Below are 20,773 nucleotides of genomic sequence, written 5' to 3'. Positions count from 1 at the left end.
TATGGTTTTAGATCGGTCTACTCCAGTCTTCTCCGGCCAGTGGCTCCGTTGACCCCCGTGGCTGTTGGCCATGACTCCCCATCATGTTCCTGAGGACTGGAAGTGACATCATTAAACAGGAAGTGACCAGAAATGTTAACTATATTAAATATATTAAATACAATATTATATAATATTTATTATAATATAATATTAAATATTAATTATATATTAACTACATTAATATTAATTATATTAATCATATCATTAATTAAATGCAGATCTTAAAAATATATTATTAATACACAGCAATATACATGCTTTATAAATGATCAGCTGCTGATCACTGTTGGAGACAGGATGCTGGAGTAGGTAGATTTTGTCTGGTTCAGCAGGACTCATTTTTTTAAACTTTGTAAGCATACCAATAGAATTGTTTTATCAAATGAACTTTGTGGACAACCAGTCTGACCAACATTACACACACACACTCACCCCTGTGGACCCCAATCCAACTAGTCATTTCTCCCATTCTCCTTGGATAGGATTGAACCCTTTATTAATTTAATGAAATTAAATTTTTCCAGCAGCTGGTGGGGAAAACAAAAATAGACCATAAAAGTATATCAGAGCTGATAAGGGTTTGGTTAGGAAACTGATTTGTTTCCTATACTAGGAGATGCACAGCTCAAGCCTATGCATGTCTACTCAGAAGTAAGTTCCATTAGAGTCAATGGGGCTTACTCCCAGGGAAGTGTGGATAAGATTGGGCTGGCAATCACTTCATCAATGGCTGATAAGTATTCCCTTCAAATAGCAAGATTCATCACTTTAAAAATACAGCCTTTCCTCTTCACTCAAACAACAAGATTAATAAATCACTTTAAAAACAGTATGCTTTTTCTGCTCCTGGTCAAGTAAAGTGTGTGCTTCTCTCTCTCTCTCTCTCCCCCCCCCCCCTTTGCCAACTGCATGGAAACAACTTTAAGACCCCTGGTGACTGGTAAAATAGGAAGCATTTTATTTGGGGAAGGGGAGGAAAGCGGGAAGGTTTGGAGATCGAAAGGGGGGAGTGGAAGAGGGAGGGGGTTGAAAAGAGAGATTTCACTTTGATGAGAATCGATCCCAGGCTGGGAACTAAGAACCAACCAGACAAGGGTCAGCGAGGGTTAAGGACTGCAAGCTGAGCATGCTTGGTACTTGCCAGATAGGGGTTGGAGTCAAAGAGCTTTGGAAACAACATGCAGGGAACACAGAAGGCGGCAGCCTCGGAGTGGAGGGAGAAGAGGGCGGGGTGGCGGCAGCCACTCTCGTAGCCGAGCAACTCCTGTTTCTTCTGCTTTAAAAAAAAGCGCAGACGACAGGCAGAAGACCCGTATCGCTGTGAGAGGACATCCCACGCCTCCCCTTTCAGTTCCTGGCACCTCCCTAAAGAGCTGCGCCGCACAGTTTGAATAACACTGGTCTACTCCGTAAACACACAAGATGTGGCAATGCCCACTCGCTTGGATGGCTTTGAAAAGGGGGGTTAGACAAGCATGTGGAGGACTTGAGGCCCATCAATGGCTATTATTCATAAGGGCTATGTGGAACTTCCAGCATCAGAGGCAGTCTACCTCCAAATACTAGTGGCAGGGGAAGCAAAGAGCAGGGCTCTTTGTAAATGTGTGCATAGGCTCTCCCCACACATGCAGACAGGTCTTACCCCTTGTAAGGATGCCCCAAGCATTTGTTTGCCAAGGGAAGTGGTGTCGATTCTCCCCCACTGGAGATCTGCAAGCAGAGGCTTAACAGTCACCTCCTGAAGATACTCCAGGACAGCACCTCCCAAAGTACGGATCATGACCCACTGGTGGACCGTGACCTGGATCTTGGTATGTTCCGTCAGCTTCTTGTTGGACCAGACTCTTTTTGTGAGTCTGGAAAATGTGGTAGCTGCTTTACCGATGCGCTTGTTTAGCTCAGTATCGAGAGAAAGAGTGTCAGAGATCGTTGAGCACAAAGTCATGGACAACCTCCAGTTCATGCTCAGAGATTGTAATGCAGGGAGGTGAGTCCGGATCCTGAACCATGACCTGTGTTTTCTTCAGGCTGATTGTCAGTCCAAAATCTTGGCAGGCCTTGCTAAAACAAATCATGAGCTGCTGGAGATCTTTGGCAGAGTGGGTAGTGACAGCTGCATCGTCGGCAAAGAGGAAGTCACGTAGGCATTTCAGCTGAGCTTGGGTCCTGAGTACACTTCTGTACTGCAGCGAGTCATGGACTCTTCGCTCACAACAGGAGAGGAAACTGAACGCTTTCCACATGCGCTGCCTCCGACGCATCCTCGGTATCACCTGGCAGGACAAAGATCCAAACAACACAGTCCTGGAACGTGCTGGAATCCCTAGCATGTATACACTGCTGAAACAGAGGCGCCTGCGTTGGCTTGGTCATGTTGTGAGAATGGATGATGGCCGGATCCCAAAGGATCTCCTCTATGGAGAACTCGTGCAAGGAAAGCGCCCTACAGGTAGACCACAGCTGCGATACAAGGACATCTGCAAGAGGGATCTGAAGGCCTTAGGAGTGGACCTCAACAGGTGGGAAACCGTGGCCTCTGAGCGGCCTGCTTGGAGGCAGGCTGTGCAGCATGGCCTTTCCCAGTTTGAAGAGACACTTGGCCAACAGAAAGAGGCAAAGAGGCAAAGAAGGAAGGCCCATAGCCAGGGAGACAGACGAGGGACAGACTACACTTGCTCCCGTTGTGGAAGGGATTGTCACTCCCGAATTGGCCTTTTCAGCCACACTAGACGCTGTTCCAGAACCACCATTTAGAGCGCGTTACCATAGTCTTTCGAGACTGAAGGTTGCCAACAACAACAAGGTGGACTGTGAGCCCAAACACAGTTGTCACAATGTGGGTCCTGCCCACCCTTACACTGGTTTGGCTCAGAATAGGAGTCATTCCAGAAGCCCATTATCAGTGCCTCTCCCAGTCCGGTGACCCACTTTACAGGCCTCTCCAGGCCCTCAGAAGCCTCTGGAAGCCACTTCTAGTTTGCTTCCTGCAGAGTCCTGTAGGGTAGGTCACCAGGCAGAAAAGTCCTCCAGCACCACCAGGAGCATTGCAACCCACCACAGAGGTTGAAGTGGGGTATGGTGCTGCAAAGTTTGGAAATCTCTACTCTAGAAGATTTTGCTGCTGCAGACGGGGTTGGACTAGATGACCTCATTGGTCCCTTCCAACTCTATGATTCTGTGGTTTTGCTGGCATTTCATTTAAACTCATTCGTTCCTAACCATGCTAACTTCAGATGGAATTAAGCAGTCGTTGAGCATCTTCCTGCTTTTTGGAGGGATTGAGTTCAATCTTTCCATATTCCATATGGAATGGAATACCTTCCACCCTGCCTCAGCAGCCACAATAAGGCCGTGCTGTAATAAGGCCCTTACAGTTCTGTAGTAAATCACTCCACCTTGATGTCACCCTTGAAACAGCCCTGCTTCAATATTGGGGGGGGGGGGAACACACCCAAATTGGTCTATTACCTTAATCATAAAAAAGAAATAATATAGAATTACATCTCTCCCTGCAGGCCCTGAGTGGGAGGCAGGGGTGGTGATGCTGATGCACTGCTAGGTAATGGAGAAGGAGGAGTAAGTGGCTGGGCATGTACACGGGGGGAGAATGGTTCAGCACTAGGCCCACCTCAAGCATGGGCAGAGACAGAACTGGCGCATTCGTGAGGCCAACTGAAGCTGTTGCCTCAGGCAGCAGATTGGTGGAAGGTATCCATCCATCTCCTTGTCTTCACTGCTCCTCCTTCTCCTTCCACTCCCTCAACTGGAAAAGCAAGAGGTGTGCCAGGAGGTTTTAGACCAGCCCTTGAGACGGAAGGTAGCGGTTGTGGCAGCAGGACAAGGGGGAGGCATGGCTAGACCTGATATTAGTTTTCTCCCATGATGTCACCCCCTGAGTCTGGTGTCCGTACAATGAATGGCAGGGCTGAGAGAGCCCCTTGGGACAGGACAGTGGTAGAGCATTCTGGGTTCAGCCCCTGGCAGTACCGTCTGATAGGCCTGGGAAAGACTCCTTGCTCTCAGATATCCTGAAGATCGGCTGCTAGTCAGTGCCAACCATGCCAAGGACATGAACCAACAACCCAACTCCATTTTAAGGCAGCGACTTTTTTTTTTAATCCTTCACATACTGAAGGAAGGCAGCAAGGCCCCTGCAGGCTGTCAGCAGCTCCACCCCTGCCGATGCCGAATTTCCAACCCTATTCATGAACTTATTTCCGAAGACAGGCAGGTATTTGCAGCCAGCATCTCCATTCAGTGCCTGTGTCATTATCATTTCAATTAAAATTGCGCTTTGATGCTGTTTGTCTCCAGGCTGAGTCTCCCGACTTTTTTGCTTTCATGAACTTATAAAAACCAGAAAAATAAAAATGACCCTGTTTCTGCCGGTGGCTGGCTCCACGCTGTGAAGAGTTTATAATAGCGTGTTTCCTTTCTCTCTCCCTCTCCCCTCCCCTTGTCATTACAGCTTCAAAGTTTTGCCTCCCTTGAGGAGGGGGGCACTGAGAGAGGGGTTGAAAGCTGGATCCCTCTATCATTAAAGCAGAGAACAGAAGACAATAGGTTGGGTTCAACAACAGGATGGGCAACGGCCGGAAGGTACACAGGAAAGCGTTGACACCAGACTTGTCTCCAGCATGGGTTCCAATACCCAGACTAATGGTTGGCAACATTCAGTCTCGAAAGACTATGGTATAAGCCTACAGCACCTGGTATTCCCAGGCGGTCTCCCATCCAAGTACTAACCAGGCCTGACCCTGCTTAGCTTCCAAGATCAGACAAGATCAGGCATGTGCAGGGTAACAGTTGCTAACCATACCCAGACTGGCTTGTGCTCTTTCCACCTAGAGTGGATATGATATGATTGGCCCAAGCAGCCCCCACCCACCAAAGGTCAGCCCACGACCTTCTGATGCCTGAGGTGGCATGCCAAGCACTGCCCACCCATGGTGTGCCAGCCTCTTCTCCTCCCATTCTCCAATGCTCTCACTCAGAACTCCCCTCCATGTTTCCTCTTCCTCTAGCCTGTATCTCACAGCCTGTATCTCACAGCTGTATCTCTAGCCTAGACGCCTTTAAAAGGGGATTGGACAAGTTTCTGGAGGAAAAATCCATTACGGGGTACAAGCCATGATGTGTAAGTGCAACCTCCTGATTTTAGAAATGGGTTATGTCAGAATGCCTGATGCAAGGGAGTGCACCAGGATGAGGTCTCTTGTTATCTGGTGTGCTCCCTGGGGCATTTGGTGGGCCGCTGTGAGATACAGGAAGCTGGACTAGATGGGCCTATGGCCTGATCCAGTGGGGTTGTTCTTATGTTCTTAACTACAATTCCCAGGAGGCCTTGCAGGTCTCTTGTTATCTGGTGTGCTCCCTGGGGCATTTGGTGGGCCGCTGTGAGATACAGGAAGCTGGACTAGATGGGCCTATGGCCTGATCCAGTGGGGCTGTTCTTATGCTCTTATGTTCTCTCTGTCAACCTCCTCTTCCTTTTCCAGTCCAGGGAGTGGAAGGAGAAGGAACAGCAATGAAGGCATGTAAGCAGACCGAGATGGGCCCTCCCAACCAACCTGCTGCCTGAGGCAGGACGCTCAGTTGGCCTCATGAATTGGCTGGCTCTGACCATGGTCAATGGGGAGAAGTTATTTCCTCTTCCTCTTCTTGCCCCAGCAAAAATGCCCCCCAACACCCCCCACTACAAAAAAAAGCCTCTATAATTAAGCTTACAGAAGCCTGACTCACCAAGAGCTAAACAAACTCCCACCATGCCCTCTTGTGGGTGCCATGCTGCCCTGTGTGCTTCTGAAGCTTCCTGCTTGATTTATAGCATTTCATAAAACCAGGAAACTATATTAAATTCCTGGCCTCATAAAAAGAGATAAAACCTCATACGGGCAATTCATACAGGTGGACATGAAGCAATTTTCATTAGCGCACATTGAATGGGTTTTCACCGTGGCGACGGCCATCACCTATGCGGGCTCGTTCCCTCCTGTGTCTCAGTGGTTGAAAATACGGAAGGGGAAACTAGAAGAGGTAGACCTGGCTATTTAAGAAGGGCATGTGGGTGTTGAAAGGCTGCGATCTGGAACCACCTCCCATGAAATGCCACCCTTTTTGTTATCTTTAATCCCTCCTCACGGCCCTGTTTCCCCATGAAGATTTTGGGCCAAACCCCTGGTCTCCATACTGTGCTGGAAGTAACCCTAAGTAAGAATATATGAGAAATGATTGCATGAACTTCTTCCCCAACCTTCCCCTGAATCTACTTCCCTACCTTTCTCTGATGTTTCCTATGAGTCTTTTCTAGATGGTGAACTTTCAAAACTGGTCACCTTCAGGTTCATCTCATCATCTCATCTTCATCTCATCTGCACCACCATCATCATTTAAATGGTGCAAACATTTACCCTTTTCCCACCCAGGTGAGGTCCTTGCATGGGCTTCTCCACCAGTCTTCTTCCACCCATCCAAACGCACACACTACTTGTCCCCGTAGAGGAAGATTGATCTTTTCTCCCCAACCACCCCTTGTTGCTCCAGCCCACCACAAGCCAATGTTAAGGAGTACTTCATGCACAAGGTTTTGCAGGTGGTTGTTTTCTTTCCTTCTTTCAGTTGCATTTGTTGCTGAGCAGAACAAAAGTCGAGCCCAGAGATTGATGGGAGTTGTAATCTATGTGACACAGTGGCAACACTAGGGTTGGTGTCTCCCAGTGCACCAATGGTGTCACCCCCCCAAGTCCTGCCCCCTTCCAGTCTTGCTCTGGCCCTGCCTCTCACCAGGCCAGCTTTGCAGACCAGCTGCAGCCTCAGCTATCCCAAGTCAGCCGCCTGCCTTGATTCCTTCAGTCCAGCCAGCTTGCCACACAAGGCTTTATGGTGTCAACCCTGGTGGTGTTACCTGCTGTGGTCCACACTCCCTGCACCCTTCTAGTAATGCCACTGATGTGACATCTACCACCATGGAAGTAGGAGAACATTTGCCCAATTTGTATTGACTCTGATACTATCTGACTTCTTGTCGATTTTCCGAAAAGAAGCTGGACTGTGTCCGAAATTGCTCCATGTTTCAGACCATTTGCCTCTCTCTTGTTCTACGCCCCTGCTGCTTCCTGCACCCTGAATTAGCCACATGGATAGTCCCAGATGGTCTATCTTCTTTTGACTGGTTAAGGTCCACAGGAGGGGACCAAACTTTTCTGAAGAACAGCTGCAAGCAAACCAATACACTGAAAACAGTGGCTCTCCTTGCCTATGTTGGTCACCCGCTCACTTTCACAATGAAACTATAATATGATGGTTCATGTTTTCTGAATCGGATGCTTTGGGGGGTGGGGGGTCTGGCTCACTCTTTCATTGCAAAGCACATAAAGAAACCAAAGAACACTATTGAGTGTTGAAGTATGTTTTCTGGGGAGACAGCAAGGACAGAGAACCCTCTGTCATGAGACATCAGGATGGAGACAATCTGAAGCACATGTCCTATGGCAGAATCTCCAGGTAAGGCAGAGGAACCCCTGGAAATATGATGTCCATCACTGTTGACAATATGGAACATGAGTGTTGAAACTGCCTCAGTTTCTTCCTGGATTCAAGGAGCTGAATTCAAGGAGCCTCCTGAATTCAAGGATCCCACAAGGGCCAGCTCATCCACAAAGCTGACTGAAGTGGTCCCACCTCAATACCCACCTCGGTCTGCCCACTTGCCTCCACTGCTCTTCACCACCACCACCCCAATGGAAAGGAAAAGAGGCAGAGCAGAAGAGGAAGTGTGGAGCACAAGAGACTTCATGGGCTAGTGTTCCCAGCACTCTAGCCTTCCACCCTCTTCTTCTCCAAAGTTCCTCTTCTGCTCCATCCTTCTCTTTCTTTTCCAATCATCAGAGACTGGCACATCACCAGATAAGAGGGATAGAGTTTGGTCCACTGCCTCTGGTGCCAGAAGATCTCAGACCAGCCCTGGATCTCACTGATGTCCTTTCCTGTAAAGGAGCAGCCAAAGCAATAATATTTTCCCAGGATAATGGAAGGACTCCTACAAACTCCAATTTCACTGACATTAATCTTCCTCCCTCCCAGAAAACTGCACTACAATAAATCTTTATTAAAGCTGGCAAGTCATCATAAAAAATAAGGATTTCATCCAAAGATTGGTGTCCCAAGCCAACAGGCCACAGTGCAGAGCAATGGGGCCTACCGAGGAAGCACTCTTTTTTGCTCTCTTGCTCTGATGCGCCACCACTTGGACCCAGTTGGCTTTCCTGGATTTCCTGTTCCATCAAAAAAAATCTCTCTATAGCCAACCTGTCAAAAAAAGTCAATGATTTTCAATGAATACTTTGTGTATTGGGATATAGCTGTTTATTGCTACAGGGGTGGATGTATTTGCTGTTTGGATGTATCTGATGAATTAAAATATCTATCTGTCTGTCTGTGGATGATAGACCCACAGGGGCAACCCAACCATGAGGCCACCTGAAGGGTCTGCATGGAGCAGCACGCTTGGAGGGCAGCGAAGGGGTGAGTCCCCCGCCCACCTGTCTACCACCCTCTCCAGCCTGCTGCTCCACTGGGTGCCCCAATTATCTTTCCATTTGCTTGGGGCAAGTAGGAAGAAGATCACAGCAGTAGCAACCTTCTCCTCTCTCCAGTGCTGGTGGAGGAAGACAGGAGGAAAATGCTGCTGTGGCTCCAAATCACAGCTCCCCACTTATCTGGTGCTTATGAAGACCAAGTAAGGAGGGATACAGGCCATGTGAAGAACCTGCCCCTTCCCTGTGCTTATGAGGATTGCTACACGCAGGTTCCCTACTCTATCCCTCTTCTGTTTGCTGTGAGCATGAGCTGGGGATGCTGGGATTCCAGCATCTCCTCTGCCTGATCATTTCAAACCCAAGTGGCAAGGACTCAGAGTGATCTTTCTAAAGAAAAGGGAGGACAGAAGTCTGAATTCTTGTTTATCACCCTGTCTTTCATGGGAGGAGAGTGCATGGGCCAGTGGCATAGCTAGTGGGGGCAGGAAGGTACACTGCCCCAAGTACCATGCCTTGAGTGGGTGCCAACCTCGGGTGGATTCCAAGGCAGGGTGGCCACATGCAGCCTGCCCAGGCCTTAGAAGGCCTCCTGGAGGCTTTAGAAAGGTACTTCTGGTTTTTGGCGAAAACCGGTAGTGCCTTTCTATGGCCTCCAAAAACACTTCCAGTTTCTGCTGAAAACTGTAAGTACTTTCTGGAGGCCTTCTGAGGCCTTGTCAGTCTCAGTAGTTGCTAGAGAACTTGCCTTTGCCATCCTCTTTCTCTTCTTCCTTTTTCAAAGTAAGTTATGGGATGGTCTTGGAAGAGGGAGAAAGGGAAGCAGTTGGAGGTGGACCATTCACAGGATCAGGTCAATTCAACCTGACCCTGGTGGCAAGATTTTGGGCAAGAGTGTTCAATATTTCAAGCACGGCTGCCCAGAAGCTCACAACATCTCTCCTTTTCCTGCTTCAGACCATCTGACCCAAGACTGCTTGGACGTGCACCAGCTCCCCGTTCTCTCCACTCGACGTTCCTATCTCAGTTTCCTGAGATCATTTCGCTGGAGATGTTTGAGATCAAATGGAGCCCACCATCCACTGAGCTGTGACCCCTCCCTACATTTTCAATGGGTTCTCCACAACTTCCAAGAAGGGATTTTATATTCTAGGGCAGGGGTGCTCACACTTTTTTGGCTCGAGAGCTACTTTGAAACCCAGCAAGGCCCGGAGATCTACCAGAGTTTTTTTTTACAATGTTCGCGCCATCATAGCATATAACATTTATGTGTACAATGTATGTTGGTGTACCTTGAGCCCCACTGAGTATAACAGGACTTACTCCTGAGTAGACATGCCTAGGATTAGGCTGTGAGGCTGCAATCCTAGCCACACTTACCTGGGAGTAAGCCCCATTGAGTACAATGGGCCTTACTCCTGGCGTTTCCTCCCAGAGGCACCTGAAGGGGGGGTCAGCACTCCGCGATCTACTCAGTTTGCCTCGCGATCTACCAGTAGATCGTGATCCACCTATTGAGCACCCCTGTTCTAGGGAGTCTGCCTCATTCTGTGCTTTTCAGTCAGGTTACCGTTGCATAAGTTTCCAACCAGAATATCCTCTGCCCAAAGCCAGAGGAATGAAGTGTTCAGAGGAAAGATCTTAAGATGTTCTGTAGAGGTTCAACAGGCACCTGGTAGAGATGCTTCAGGAGAATTTCCTGCTATAGGCAGGGGGTTGGACTAGATGACCTAGTAGGTCCCTTCCAATTCTATGATTCTATGAGTCTGTGAAATTTCATTTTCACAGGTGTATTACATTTTAATTATTTCACATCTCGTAGCGACCAAATGCACTAAGCCAAAGTAAACAAAAGAGCACAGCCAATTAATTGAGCCTGATAAACAAAAACCGACAATTAAGTGTAATCGGGCAAGGTGACCTTCACATTCCCCTTTCGTTCCTATCCACAACGCCGGTGTATGGGCGCGGTTGAAAGGAAGCTTCATCAGTCGTTTTCATGCCTATCTCCGGGTTCTGAGAGCTCCCCATGTCATCCTCTCTCCAAAACCCCATTCTAATTAACATCCTGCCCTGTGTTAAGCCAGAGCGGCTTGGCGGATGGGAACGAATAGCAAATAAGCCATTCCTTCTGAAGCCATGTGCTAACCTCATTCATTATATTTTCCAATTAGACTTTAATGACTCAGAATTAGCGGCGATGCTTCATTCTTTCACTCGTTCTGGCCTGACACTTGTGAGCAAGATGCAGAGGTATGAACTTCCGTGCACTGCAGACATTGGCTGGCTCTGTTTGCACCACTTCAAGTCACACAGTAGGGAAAACTGGATCATTACGGATCTGTGGGATAGTTGAGTGCTTTGAATGCCTTCAAGATTAGGGAGATCAGAGCTGTTACCTTCTGTACTGGCAGCAACATCTGTAAATAACTGCCTTGGATAAAAAATGGCTCTGCTCATGATGTTCAATGGTATTATGAAAGGAGCATTGCTGGTCTGAGTGGGGAAAAAAAATTAAGGTGCTCTGGGAAGCATAGTTGTAGAACTCCCTACCTCAGGGATTTGAGAAGGGTCTGTCTGTCTGTCTGTGCCCATGTGCGCTTTTATAAAGGCTGCCAAGGCACACCTGTCCTACCAGACTTTGGGGCTGCAAAGCTAAGTGACTCCGGTGTCTGCTACAGGCTGGAACGGTATATTTTGGCCAGTGTCCGGAGGCTTTTGAAATAATTGGATGTGTTTTTATTGGAGATGGGTCTGCTGCTTTTATAGTCTAGCTCGTTGCCTTGGGGGCCATTCAGTCAAAAGCAAGCTCACGATGAACACATGAATGCATTTCTGAGATAATGCATGGCTCTCCCCTTGAACACCCAGAAAGCAAAGCAGACCTGCTAATAACAGTTTTTAAAAGACTTTAAAAAGTTCACGCCATATGTTAGGTAGATGATTTGTTTAGTTAGTTATCATATTTCTATCCCACCTGTTCCCCTGAAAGGAACTCCTTTCTAGTGCTTTCTAGAGGGGAGGGTTACATAGTTAGCCTCAGGGCTGGTTCATCTATGAGGCCAACTGAAGCTGTTGCCTCAGGTGGCAGATTGGTGGCAGGTGCCAAACTCTTGCCTCCACTGCTCCTCTCACTCCCTGGACTGGAAACGAAAAGAAAACCTGGAGGGGAGTGCTAAGCTAGGACTTTGGAGAGTGGGAGGAACAGAGGCTGGTTCGACATCTGATGGGGACAGCACTTGGCATGCTGTCTCAGGCATCAGGAGGCCTTGGGCCAGCCCTGGCTACTCTAGAGGTATCCACAAGACTAAATCACATTGGATGTTTACTGAACTGCTCCCTAGGAGATCTGAAAACCAACCCCCAATAAATAAATAAATAAATAAATAAATAAATAAATAAATTCAAATGACCGGGTTCCTTTTCTGTAGATCATCTAGGGATTTCTAATGGAGTGCCTAATTTTCTCCTGATATGTCAGGAGACAACAATTTGCAACAATTTTACAATTGCAACAATTTTACCTTAATAAAAAGTGTGTGGGAAACCTGGACTTGCTTATGAGTGTTCAGGTTATCTCAGCATACCAGCTACTCCTTGAGGTGAAACAGTGGGGCAGGTTCTCCTGTGTATAAATGCATGTGAAGATGTGTGACAATCAGTACACGGTGTGCAGGATGCTTTTGAGAAGAGCCCTGCTTGATCAGGCCAAACACCCATTTTGTCCAGCATCCTCTTTTTCACAGTGACCCATCACATGACTCCAGAACGCCTATGAAAGAGGAGATGAGAACGCACGTCTCTTTTGTCTCTGTTCCCCTGTAACTGGATGTTCACAGGTAGCTTGCTGCTGAAGCTGGAGGTCTGCATAGCCATCAGGACCAGCAGCCATTGATAGACTGTATCCATCTGCTATGTGTCTTTTCCTCCCCAACGATCACCTAAGGCAGTGGTTCCCAAGTCACTAAATTATACCCTATCAGGACCCACTTAGGATTATCAGACTTCTAAAAAAGGAGGTCTAGAAAGAATTATTTTATTTATTCATAAGTAATAAAACCAGAAAAAAGACCCGCAAACATTTATCTCCCTACATTTACACATGGTTGCAAACTGCAGGAGCTGAGCTCTTTGCAGGGTAACTAGCAGCAGCAGTATCTGATTTTTGAATAGGGCTTGAGGCAATGAGTTATCTGACCTTTTCCATCACCCTTTGGTGATCCACCAAAAAATAGGTCCTGACCCACCAGTGAGTCCTGACCCACAGTTTGGGAACCACTGGTCTAAGGTAGTAGCCGCCACTGCACCTTGTAGTGGTGAATTCCACAGACTGTTATGGGCCATAAGAAGACTTCCATTCATTCGACCACCATCTCCCACCCTTGTTGGTCAATAGTAATAGATATCATGCAGGCATCAATTGGGCACCTGCCCCCTTGGAAAGCCGAATGGAGGGGCCTGGTGCTGGAACTTGAAACGTAGGATAGTGCATCCTGACGTCTCAATCTTCTGTGGAGATGCCAAGCCGCGAAGACCTTTGCAGAGAAGAGGAATAGTGAGGAGTCTCGTTCTGCTGCATTAATTAATGTTGACATGCTGAATTCGGTGTCCGGAAACACCTGGGTGTTTTTAAAGTTATATGCCCATTTTACAAGAGCAAAACAGCTGCATTTGGGGATGCTACTGGAAAGTTGCTGCATTATTTACCTCTAATGAGGAAGAAGTGTCAGATTTGCGCCAGGGAATCTTCTCTCGGGGAGATGCCAACCCGCAACACAAGGGTTTGTGCATGCATTAATTTCTCCCCACACTGTCAGCTTCAGATGGCAGCCTTCCAAGGTTGCACATGGTTTTAACAGCCCTAGGTGAACTGTGTCTCACCTGTGTAAAAATAAATGAATACAATTCTTCCAGAGATGTTGCTGAGATGTGTATTTCCTGTTTTGGATGAGGAAGTCTCAGGGGATCGGAGTGCTCTCTACAAATATGAGCCCAGCATCACAACTCCATAATTCCTTTCCTGGTCCTTCCCAACTTCCCTGCACCACCCCTGCCCTCCCAGTTTAAATGATCCACTCAACCAGTTACAACACCAAGTTGCTTAAGGGCCAACAGAGCCTTCTCTATGCTCCTCTTCCTTTTCCAGTCCAGGGAGCAGGAGGAGAAAGCACAGGGAGATAGCTGGTGGGTGTAGCATAGGGCAAGTGTGAGGAAATGGGGGTCCCACCAGCACAGGTCCCATGACCACCCTGACTAGAGTGCCCCAAACCCAGAGTGACATTATTGGGTCAGGTTCTGTTTTGTGACCCAAACAGGCTGACAGGGGCTTTAGCCCAGGCTAAATTGGAAGCCGGTCAGCTCCACCTGACTGCCGAGCTCAAATGAGCTCAAATTGATTCAGGAAGCCCAATGGGATAAAGAGATGCAGATGCAACCAGGGAGGAAGAAGGAAGATGCCCAACAGGGAGAGGGTGGAGCAACTCCAACCCAAACTCCAGTTGGGACCCTACCAGGAGAGGAGGACATCATTGCTGGGACACAGCCAGTTTGGGACACGGAGGGAGACAGTCCATAGATAGACCCCTTAGAGAGGGGGACAATTGGACTAGGCCTCAGGGGGGCAGTCCGTCTTATTAGAGAATTAACTCCAACCTCCGTTGATGTGAGGGCACACCAAACAGACAGAGGAAGGACATGCACTGGCCACCCCAGCAAGAAAGAATTATCTGGCTGAAGAGAGAGCTGGCTTGGGGAGAAGAGAATTGCCAAGGAGATGGCTGGTACCACATGGTAAGAATGATACCGTAATGGTACCAAACCCATTAACTAATCTTCTGTTGCGGAAGATTTTTGGTGGTCCCTTCTCCAAAGGAACACCCAAGGGTCTCCATGAGCCTATTCAACCCTTTCAATGTGGAGCTCCCCCACATTAGGTGGTAGTTGCCCCGGGGTCTGCTACAGCAAGCAGTACGTGATGGGCTAGAGTGCACCCTAAGGCTAGCCGATTGGTCAAAAAGGGGCTGAGTCCAGAATCCAAAGGGAGTCGTGGTTCAGGATGCTGGCTGGGACCCCCCTCAAGCACTGTTTGCTAAAACCTCAGCACTTGCTTCCCGCACCTCCAGGTCGTCCCTGGGTCTGATTTGGCATAAAAACCGTGACCGTCATCTCTGATCCCCTTTTAAAAGCATAGCCTCCCTCACAGGGTTGCTATGATGGTGGTCAAAACAGAACGACTCCCTAGTTGTTGTCTTGACCGTAAGACAGGATGCAAAATTGAGAGACAGAAAATCCACACAGTAAAAATCTTATTCTAAATGGGATGTCCTGGCCGAGGGACAGCAAGAACAAAAGTCATCAGTGAATTCGAACCCAGATCCCGAGACCAGCCTTCTGTCCTTGCTGTTCCACTGTCCTTCCTGTGTTCTCCTTTTGTCCTCTCAGCCTGACAGAGCTTCCTCATTCCAAATTCCTCGCGGCCCTCGCAATCTTGCACACAATTTCAGCATTAACTGAGAGATTCATCTGCTTCATCTCCTGTCATTGTTTGTCAGGGCCAGGCTTCCCCCCCCCAGCCCCCCACCAACACCTGACATTCGATCGCAGTTTCTAGGCAATTGCTTGGTGATCTGGCATTGTCTTCCAGAAAAGCACACACAGCAATTCTTGCGGCATCGTCTTTGCAACAGCAGTGCCTCTTGTTGACATGCGGTGTGCACAGTTCCATGGGTCTGCAGATGTGGGGGGGGGGGAGAAGTGCACTCCCCTGGTTTATTCCTGAGTGAAAAAAAAAATGCAGGTTGTTGGGGCAGTGCTAGAAGCATCAGAACTCTCCCTGATTTCCTTTGATAGCCAACCCCCACCCCCAGAATGCCCTGAAGTTACATCATGACATCATGTAATAAATATTCCCTTGGCATCCTGGGAAAAAAATTACCCCCCTCTCCCCAGAAGAGCAGCCCATTTTAATGTGGTGAGTCCTACCTGGACCATGTGCTACCAGATCTCGCACTCTGGCAGCACAAGGCCCTTTGTGGTGGCACAAACCCTGGGACATCACCACGCGATTCTGGTCCGCTCACAAATGGCCACAGATATGGCACATGCTGCAACACCTCCAGGATGCTCCACTAGTTTTGGCAAGATGGCAGCAGTGGTGGGGAGGAGGAGATTAGAGAACGTTCCAGGATGTGGAGCGGAGGACAAGTCCTGTCTAAACCACTCCACAACTCCCAAGTGTGGGCTCCTACCCTGGAGGAGACTAATCTGTCCAGGCCCCCTTGGGCAAAGCCAACTGATTCCAAATCTGGGATTGCTTTTTGGAGACCCCATCTTTCCACTGCTAACCATTGGAAAGGGGTCCAGGATGCTGGATTGTTCCACTCCCCCAATAAAATTCAGGTCTTAGGGGTCACCAGGCTGCATCCCCAAGCCAGAGAGCCTCTTAACATTGGTCCTAGTTGTCCTTCAGAGTATCATTGCCTAAGGGCAGGCACCAAATCCCTACTTGTACTCCGTCCAGCTCTGTACCAGTCAGTTGTGGTAATCCTGGCTAACACTAACCTTCAGATTAATCCAGGGTAGGTGAAAAAATTCCCTTCCAAGACTGATCAGGAGGGGAGCAAAAAATTCCTACCCATCCCCCAAATGGCAACCAGCTAATCTTGAACTCTGCTAACGGGTGGGAAGGTTCGATCGTGCACTCCCGCAGACTCAACTGGTGAAGGGAGGTGGCCAGGTCAAGAACAAGACCAAGCCAGACCAGGCCAAGAACAAGAGCTCCCAGCACCTACCTTTGAACCAAACCAACCAATCGGCTAAAATCCCATCCCTTTGTGGGGGGGGGGGGCAAGGCACAAAACACTCCCACCCACATCTGTGGGAGTGGAGAAGCATTCTTTACTTGGAGACAGCATCCCAGCTGAGACAGAGTTGGGAGACAGCCGAGATGGGTTTCAAATACTTGGAGAGGGTGGAAGACTTTTCCTTGGAATGGTTGTCGAGTCAAGGCTGGGGCCTCCCCGAAGGCAACAGGCGAGCAGAGACTTGGAGTTTGGCTGATGCCGTGATCGGCACCAGCTGGGCTGTCCAGGTCGCTTATTCCGTCACTGCGCTTGCATGCCCGGCGGTACTGCCTCACCCAAGTCATCCGTCAAATGCAGTTTGGGAAAACAGAGCCGCCGGGTTCACTGGCAGATGCTGCAGCCCAGAAAATGATTTCTCTCTCTCTCTCTCTCTCTCTCTCTCTCTCTCAGTTTAGTATTATATAACGTTGAGATAAAAAATAGAGCCTGGAGCAGACAATGAGACACACGGCAAGAAGAGAGAAGTCCAAGTGGATTTGACAGGCACAGGCTGGAACCCAAACTGACAGCACAGCCTCCTGCAGAGAAGCTTGTCCTTTTTATAAAACAAACCATGGCATCTCTCCTTCTGGGATTGTCAGCTCCTTCCTCTGCCCTGATCTCCCCAGTCCCCACTCCACTGAATGCGGAGGAACTCTTGTTCTGCTTTTCCTCCAGCTGGGCCATGTCATTTCTTGCATACCCAAATCAGACACACATTAAAGTGATATGGGTTATAATAGGACAAAGTGGCATAGTTAAGGGGGGTGGGGGACATTGCCCCGGGTACCACACCTTAAGGGTGTGTCTTAGAGGCCTACGAAAGGCACATCCGGTTTTAGATGAAAACCAGACGTGTGTTTTGCATGCCTCTAAGAGGCACATTCCTTGAAAACAAGCAGCCAAACTCCATCCCTTGCTATCTTATAGCACTAACAGAGTACCTTCTACAGTGGGGGGGATCAGACAAGGGAGCATTTACTTACCCCATGGGAAGTTGTCCGATGATCTATAGGCCTTCAAGGACCTACAGTAGCCACACACAGGTCCAAGGAGTGCCATGGGGTGTGACAAGTTGAAAAATGGGGGCTTGAATCTCCCCGGCTCCTCCCTTTCTCCACTGTGTTACTCCCCGTCCTCTCCCTACCCACAAACTGCCCTCCGCAGCAGCCTACCTACCCTGGTGCAGATCCAAGGTGACCCACTGGACTAACAAGGGCTTACTCACAGGTAAAAGAACACATGTTCCCTTCCCTGGAGGAGACCTCTGTGGCTTCCCTCCCTCTAGGATGCAGCACTCGTTCTAGTAGCACAGCTGCATTGGCAGGGGGGGATTTAGGTAAGATTCAGCTGTGGGTAAAGAATTTGTCTACCTACCAAAGATTATGGCTAAGAAATACATTTTTTAAAAGGGGGGGACCCAAACACCCTGCTCTCTTCTTCAATCACCCTTCCAGCAACTCTCCGAATGGTCAAATACAAATCTTCCAGATTCCTAGGGAATGGAAAAGATTAGCATTACTTATCAAGGAGCCCTTCTAGATGGACTTGCAGGAGAAAATGAACGAGACAGGTTTATGTATAAATGAAGACGTTTTATAGGGCCAGGGAATAAGAGGTGACAAGAATGGTGTGGGTTCTCGGCTGTTCAGAAGAGGGGTGGAAGGAACCTCTCCTGCAGACCAGTGGGGTGGGAGAAGGATCCAGAAAGGTTGCACCTCAAAGGGAACCCACAAAAGGAGAGCTAGGAACTGAGAAGGATGGGAGGGGAGAATAGCCTTTGGGGAACTGATTTCTGACACTGGTGGTCTGGTGCTTGTCTCTGTCAGAATTCTGAAACTGGTTCAGGCAGGCAATGCATGAGAAGATCAACTAGAACCTGGATTTGAATGGCAACTTCCGGTAGCAGGTGGGGTCGCCCTAAGTGTTTACACCTGGAGCTGAACTCCAAATGGTCCTGCTTCCTCCTTACTGGGCAGCACAGCTTCACATTCAGACGTTCCCAACTAGTGGACACAAGGAGTCCTTTTCCCTCCTCTGTTGGCCAGAGGAGAAGGAGGGTGGAGCAGATGAGGACATGGGGGAGGAGAGAAGACAGAGTTGCAACCTCTCTCCACCTGCAAGAAGGAACACATTGTTCTGAGAGCAGAACTGGATCAAATGGGGCACAAGCTTCAAGAGAGGAGATTCCAGTTGGACATCAGAAAGACATTCTTGACATTAAGGGTGGTTTGCCAGTGGAACAGATTGCCAAGGGAGGTGATGAATTCTCCCTCACTGGAGGTCTTCAAGCAGAGGTTTGACAGGCACCTGCTGGAGTTGCACTACGAGGATTATCTGCTACAGGCAGAGGGTTGGACTGGATGACCTTGTGAGGCCTTCCAACTCGATGAGTCTATCGTTCCACTCCTTTACACATTCAGCACCAAGAGGAGACAAAATTACTCTTTGCACTTGCTAACTGGATGCGTGAGGTCATCCCTGTGAGCTACTGAACTCTCCAGCCCAGTGGTTCTCACACATTTAGAACCAGGACCCACTTTTCAGAATGACAGTCTGTCAGGACCCACTGGAAGTGATGTCATGAACTTGGAAATGATGTCATAACTGAAAGTGACATCATCAGGCAGGAAAGTTTTTAATACCCCCATGTGACAAAATCAAATGTAATGAAGTAAGTAAATTAAACGTTTGCAATAAATAGAAGTTTAAAATAAAGAACTCTCCCAACCCTGCCAAGCAGTTGCTGATCTGTTTTAGAAAAATCCCCAAGCATCCCAAAGGCTTCGATCCTAAACCACACCCAGGAGTAAGTCCCATTGACTACCACTGTTCAAAGCACAGTGGGTGCAATATACATCGTAGCCCATTCATGCAGTTACATACCATGGTAACGCCAAGCCTTTATATTAAAAATAAAATACACATTGAAATGAATGGGGACCCACCTGAAATTGGCTCACTACCCACTGAGTGGGTCCCATTTGAGAAATGCTGATCTAGCCCAACACATTTCTTGTGGCAGGCAAATGGGGAAGATGGAACCTCTACACCCCCTGCTGTTATCTTCAATTGGCCATCATGGACTGTGAAAGCAGTAGTCATTCCCAACCCATCTTTCTGCTAGTTCTTATTCCAGAAACACATGAGATGAGTTTATAGGATAGCCTAGGGTCTCTCCAAATTACACTATACCCAAGTCCAGTGCCTACTCCTGCTTTTTTTTTTGGGGGGGGGGGGAGGACCTCAATGGTCCTCTTCTCAGTTGACCCAACTCTATCTGTGTCTCTTCACCATCATCTGCTACTGTTCCTGGGTCGCCCTGGGTCCCTTTGGGGAGAAGGGCGGGATAAAAATAAAGTTTATTATTATTATTCCTCCACCCTCATTTCCTTCCCCCTGAATCCAGAGTGAGCTGGTAGGGACAACAAAGAAGAGAAGGAACCCATCCTAAGGGGACTCTGATTGACACTAGGAAAGGACTGGTGGTGACTTCATACCCTTCTTGGGTGCATCTGGTTGACCACTGTGGGAAAGAAGATGCTGGACCAGCCAAGTCTCTAGTCTGAAACACCAGCTCATTTTTTGTCTTCTTCACCCAAATTCCTTCTAGACTTTCTCATGGAGGAAAAAGTATATCAGGAGAGCTCAACGGAACATCCAACTTCAGAGTCAGTCTACCGGAAGATGGGGCAAGCAATGGGGAGCATTCGTAACTTCCTGCCCTGCCTTTGGGTTTACTATGGGAATGCTGAATAAGGTGGGTTTGGGGCTTAAAGGATATTTGACCCCAGTCTGGAATCTGACTAAGATCTTCTACTTGTTCCTCACCCCTGTTCACAAGTCTGTGTGCATTTCCTCTCACCTTCCTTGATACCGTCTGCTGCAGCATTCCCTCAGTCAAAACATGCCACAATAAGATGAATACTTAATCCCTCAGTGAGACTGCCAAGAAGGGTATTGATCCAATGAGAAGCGGTTCAGCCATCCGTCTATCAGTTGCCGGCTAGGTGAAGCAACAGTCCAGCAAAGGTGTTACAAGTGAGGCAACTGTTAGCTGATCATCACTTGGGGTCATGGTTGCAAATGGAGGGTGGAGGGGTGATATTTAAACTTGAGTAAAGGAAGGCAAACACCTTCATGCAGGGGTTCCCAAAGTGTGCGTCACAATGCCTTAAGGCATCATGGCACACTCACAGGGGCACTGGGGGGTGTCCTCCATGGCTCTTCCTACCTCTTCCCCCAGGCACCCCCATCTTGGATCTTGTGAGATCCAAGGTGGCAGTGCTCAAATCTCATGAAATTGGGTGCTGCCATCGTGGATCTCACAAAATCTGGCAAGACTTGGGTACCGCC

General features: G+C 48.4%; 1 protein-coding gene and 1 pseudogene across 1 annotated transcript in view; both read right to left on the bottom strand.

Moving 5' to 3' along the window:
• Window positions 1-20,773, bottom strand: part of NPHP4 (nephrocystin 4) — a 156,310-nt gene that overhangs the window by 10,571 nt on the left and 124,966 nt on the right. The window lies entirely within an intron of this gene.
• LOC136660890 (5S ribosomal RNA) lies at window positions 4,740-4,856 on the bottom strand (annotated as a pseudogene).

The sequence above is a fragment of the Tiliqua scincoides genome, chromosome 9, assembly GCF_035046505.1.
Source record: "Tiliqua scincoides isolate rTilSci1 chromosome 9, rTilSci1.hap2, whole genome shotgun sequence".
Lineage (NCBI taxonomy): Eukaryota > Metazoa > Chordata > Lepidosauria > Squamata > Scincidae > Tiliqua > Tiliqua scincoides.
This window is presented reverse-complemented; position numbering and strand designations above follow the sequence as displayed.